Raw genomic sequence first — 5,568 nt, forward strand, 5'->3', positions numbered from 1 at the left:
GATGACCATTTTCACTGTTGATCATTTATAAACAAATGAAAAATGTTATTGATTATACATCATAATATTCATTTCAATGCAATTTCAGAATTTATGGGAATTAATTATGAACAAATAAGTTACCCATAGCACCATGCACAGTTTATACACTTCAAAAGATGAAGCATGACGAAAAAGATGAGATGCAACATTTTTTTTTCATGGGAATGAAAAACAATTCATTCGAATTAATTCCGCTTATGAATAAAAATAAACACATTAATCATGACCTTATTAGATAACAATTTCCTGTTCATTAATATGTAGTTCCTGAAAAGATTGAAAATTTTCCAAATAGGCTAAAATTAAAAATAATAATCCAGATTTACTTTATATTTATAGTAAATGAGCATCGAATATCTTATGCAAAAAAGCCAACAGATATCATCCTTATCATCTATACACTATTTCGTCTTTAAATACCGAAGATTATTATAAGTAGCTAAAGGTGTTTTTTTTTTCTTCGAAGGAAGGGGGTATGGAGCTCCAAACGGAAGAAAAATCAGGAAAACCCGATTGTGCACAGTGTTTCTAGCACCGGCTTTTACCATATAACTTTTTAAAAAAAATGTTTATCAAATTTATTCTAAAATTAAATGCGCTACAAATATCGAACGAACTATTTCTGCAATACAAATAAATAATAACAAAATACGTGAAAAATCGCATTTTTCCAGCACGTATATTATGTAAATTGCATAAACTAATTCCTGTTCTAAAATCATCAGAAAAATTAGTTATATGTATGAATTGTACTTATTGTATCTTGTTGCAACATGACAATTGTTTCATGTACCTTTGGGAAAAAAGGTTTATCTACTAATCTTATATGTATAATTTTGAGGGGTTTTTTACTTGATATTAGCTGCGTCCTGTACCTCTACTAAAAAAAATTGGTTTACCGGAGAGCTGCAGTGCGACATATTAAAAAGAACTGCATGTTTTTGTATTGCGTAGAAAAAAAATTGCGCACGGTTCTTCAAGTATTGTGTTGGACCGAATTATCTTGCAAATCAAAATGGCAGTATAAGAAGACAAAATTTTCGATCATTACAATTTCAAGGCCAGAAGGGCTATTAACAACAGTTATAAGGAATGTTTTGTTGTTGAAACAGTAAACGAATATGTTAGGAACACCCCTGAAAATTAAATAGTCAAAAACAGAAATAAAAATTGAATGCATCCAGAGTACAAAAATAAAATACATACAGAGTACAAAATATATACTTGGTTTTTTATATACAAGATGAATATCAGAAAGATGAGATATGTACAGTTAAAATTGTTGAATTTAGTCAATTACTTCAAATATGATAAGTTGATTATGTATGGTAAATACATACCTCCAATATACAAAATTTGCTTATTATATATAATCAAACGAGGATCTTTTCTAATGTATAAATCAAATTGCAATATCATAGGCATGGAAAACAACAATTCGGGATATTGTAGTGATATAAACAACAGGAGTTTAATTCCTTACTCAACTCCAGGGAATCTCATCAGGAAAAGAGTCTGATGAAGAGGGAGCGGACATTGAGAAACAATGCTTCATGAAACTAAATGCGACAGTCCTGAGAGATCATATAATGTCCTTTTTATTTTATAATAATTTAATTTCAGTTGCAACACGACACATGATTGGTTAAACAGTTTTATCCATTTTGTAGAACAAAACTTGCCTACGTCACAATGAGTTACGTCAAAACGTATTATTATTTTTCTGTATTGTTCCAACTATCTAATTGGCTCAAACTGGATCACATGATCAATTATAAAAAGTGTTACAGACTCGATGTTTCTATTTTAAAAATTTATAGACCCGCTGTTTCTAAAATTAGAAATGTTCTCTGTGAAACAACAATAGTGCTGACGTCACAATAGTTTTTATAGACTGGATGTTTCTAAAAACAGACACTGCAGCTGGTTTTCATTACTATGACGTCATAATGCATTGACATAACAATGCCTTGTATGAGAAGGTACTGATTATCATTCAGAAGGATTTTAAGACATTTCCTATTAACTGATAAAAAATAATAAAACAATTGTAGCCTTTTGATTTGGTACAATCCCTAGATATATGGAACTTAGAGAAGGCATATCGACCTCGCACTTCGTGCTCGGTCAATATGCTTTCTCTGATGTCTATATTTCTAGGGACTGACCTCATCAAAAGGCTATAATTGTATATTAATCCGCTTGACGTTAACTTTTAAAATTTGCTATATTTGAAGCCTTTTTCCAAAGGAAAAACTGGGAAATTGTATCATTGTCTACATTGGAATTATATTACAAGGAATGAAGCTTATTTCAAGTTATGTTAAACGATATAACATAACTTGGGACAGTTTAAATTTTTTTTTTATAAAAATTCCTTAAATAAATTGGCAAAAAAATATCAACTTATCCAGCTAAAATTTTCAACTATATATTTTGTTGTTTTCTTTTATCGCATTGGTCCTTGAACTTTTTGATTGCCCCACTTTTATTTAAAAAACCTAATCTAAAGCAATCTTGAAAAGGACGATCTATATATACTAGAACGATCTAAATAACACATTGCATGTGGTAATCGTAAAGGTGCAACGCACAATGCTTAGCATGTGGTAATTGTCGATGGACTTCTTGATATTGTATGGATTTAATTTTTTGTGTGTGTTTTGCTGACAATGAGGCTTAAAATATCGTTAATTTGGAGCATGCGTACTTTTCTAGTCTCGGGTAACTATCCGCCATTTTGAAACGTACAGGTGTATAACGAAAGTATGAAGAGTGTTCACATGATTTAAGATAAACTATGGTAAGTTTGAATCTTCTAGGAACAGTACCTAATTTTAAAAAATGTCGATTAAGAGATTTTTTCCAGAAAACTATATCAATTTTATATTTGTGTACATGTACCTTTTTTCAACCCTTAGATATTTTGTTGCTTTGTGTCGGGCCAGTTTTATTCCAGAGCCTCTAATTACATGTAACACAGTACCAAGTAAAAAAAAAATAATTAGTCTTAAACATCTTTTGTGTGAAATTATCGTCAGGATAATTCTTTGTTAAGAAAATATTAACAACAAATTTTAATGCTGTCAATATGAAAAAAATACACACACGTTTTTTTCTCCTACATATTAAAATCAAAGTACTTTTATTTAAAAAAAACACAAGCAACTTCAAGACTTATAGTCCCCGTAGTTCGGTTTTTGTGAATTCAGTGGTTTCAGTGTCATTTTAATGGTATATTATTTCAAGTTAGTATGAACACTCTTTCAGATGTCATTCAAATTTGTCAACAAAGTTTTTTTTTATATACAAAATGCAAAACTAATAACAAAATCTAAATATTTTGCTTACAGATAATTATATAAACGCCAAGCTCTGAAGTCCTCAAACATGATTCTCCTGGCAATATTCATCACCTTATGTTTCATAAAAGTGAGTCTCTATCTCTCTCTGTCTGAGTGTGAGGGTGTGTGAGTTAGGGAAGGTGAAGGAGAGGGTTAGAGGATGAGGGTGTGTGTGTGTGAGGGTGCGTGTTTTTGTGAAAGATTTATTTTAGTATTAAATTGAATTTTAGAAAAATCGTCAGGATCTGAACTACGACGTTTCATGTGTCACGTGGGTATACAGACAGGAAGCATTATAGTTCATGTTCATGGATTTTTAAACACTGACTTCATGTTTTATTTATACATTTTTGACTTATAACTTTCCATAAAATCCATGTTATTCAACGGATATTTTAAACAAAACAATGTGCACCATAGCTTTGATGTCAAGTATGGCAAAATGACGTTACAGAGTAGATATTCATTCCTGCTTAACTGAGGTAGTTTATGAAAAATAATATTTTATCTTACTTGTAACAAGTCTGAATAATTTTGAAATCTATATCCATAATACCTCATGTAGATTTGGAAATCAAGTTACTGCACTATTTCATGTTTTCTAATACATTATCCTAACCTTGAATTTAGGAGAGTACAAATACTGGAGGAAACTGTACATGGTCACGTAGAACAGTCCAAGAAGTCAGCACTTGCCCTGTAACGACAGCTGATAAAGAAAAGGCAGAAAAAATTAAAAAATGTCACGAACTGGCTGAAAAACAAAACTGCACAGAGGCTTCAATGTTCAAATATCACTGTGTAATAAATGAAAATAACGACAAATTCCTGGAAGTATGTGCCCCTGCTATTGAAATTATTCTCGGTATGTTTGTCATACGTTCTGGTGAATGTGATACATACCTATACAGGATAAATATTTGAAAAATATAATAATATTATATGTTCTTGATTTAGATCGTTCAATAATTGGCACAATCGTTTTAGTTTGTAACGCACCGGTACATTTAAGCAGAATTATTAGGATTTGTGATATCCTTATGTGTCACTGTAAAATTTAAATTGAAGTTGCTTTTAAATTCAATGATCAGTCACAATTTTCAAAACGTTAGTAATCTTCATCAAAATGATTGTGGGAAAAATACAGAATTTTATTATATAGTCATTTTATAGTCCCCATATAATCTATACAAACGCAAACAGTTCATAACACTACATATTCACCGGATTTTAGGCCGTATTCACCGGAGGGTCAGTCAATACAGTGCAGCGAGCTACGTATCTGAACAGAAAAAACAATTATTTAAACCAATTTCAGGATTATTTTTAACATGTGGACGTCTTAGACATAGCAAAACTCGGAAAGGAAAACACGGATGTAACAAAAAGTATTGGAGATTTTTCTATTCTCAGCAATGGAAGATCACAAATGAAAATGGTGTCGTCATACAGCCTTCAACAGGTTGGAGAGAATACTCGAAATCGGGTATTATCCTTGAAATCGCGTATAATACCCGATAAAAGGGTATCGTTGAATCCGCGAATTCGGGTATAGGCGGTGTAATCACCTAATAAAACTTAAACAATGGAATGGCGCATGTTGCCGACTAATGCCGAGTTAACTTTCATCTTGATATAAATGTTTTCTAAAGGTATGACTAGCCAAGTAAGAATTTGGGTGTCAGGATTAATGCGCACAGGACAACAAATACCCGTGGAGCTTATTACATTTCATGATCTGCACCCAAAAAGGCGTTCGTTATGCTTTATATTTTTCATAATGTTGAAAGCATTTCCATCTTCTTCATGTTCATACCCAACACTACAGAATCCTTAAATATCAGAATTCGGGAGTTTATAATAAGTCTACATCAACACGACAATCATGAACAATTTGTAAATAAATCAAATTATACGGAAACACATTTCACACACAAGAAATGCCATGTGTAAACAAGGGACTATCTATCGTATCCAATTATGCGTCATTAATTACTTTCACATTCATCTTGTGCATAAAATCAAATTATTGAAGAATCTATAAATTATGTAATGGTAAAAATGTTTAAAATTTCGGATAAAAATCTCTTCCTTTTTTGAATTTTTTTTTTATAATTCACACATACATATATTTGCAGAATAAGTCTCCAACATTTTAGCAGAGACATTGATAATTTCAGGA

General features: G+C 31.2%; 1 long non-coding RNA gene across 1 annotated transcript; it reads left to right on the plus strand.

Annotated features, from left to right (window-relative positions):
- Positions 1–2,776: 2,776 nt before the first annotated feature.
- On the plus strand, positions 2,777–4,247 carry LOC134282259 (uncharacterized). Its single transcript, XR_009995253.1, has 3 exons — positions 2,777–2,845; positions 3,396–3,474; positions 4,017–4,247. It is a non-coding gene; the product is annotated as an uncharacterized LOC134282259 (long non-coding RNA).
- Positions 4,248–5,568: the final 1,321 nt, after the last annotated feature.

The sequence above is a fragment of the Saccostrea cucullata genome, unplaced genomic scaffold (genome assembly GCF_032062105.1).
Source record: "Saccostrea cucullata isolate Sc308-1 unplaced genomic scaffold, CSIRO_AGI_Scuc_v1 ctg14819, whole genome shotgun sequence".
NCBI classification, from domain to species: domain Eukaryota; kingdom Metazoa; phylum Mollusca; class Bivalvia; order Ostreida; family Ostreidae; genus Saccostrea; species Saccostrea cuccullata.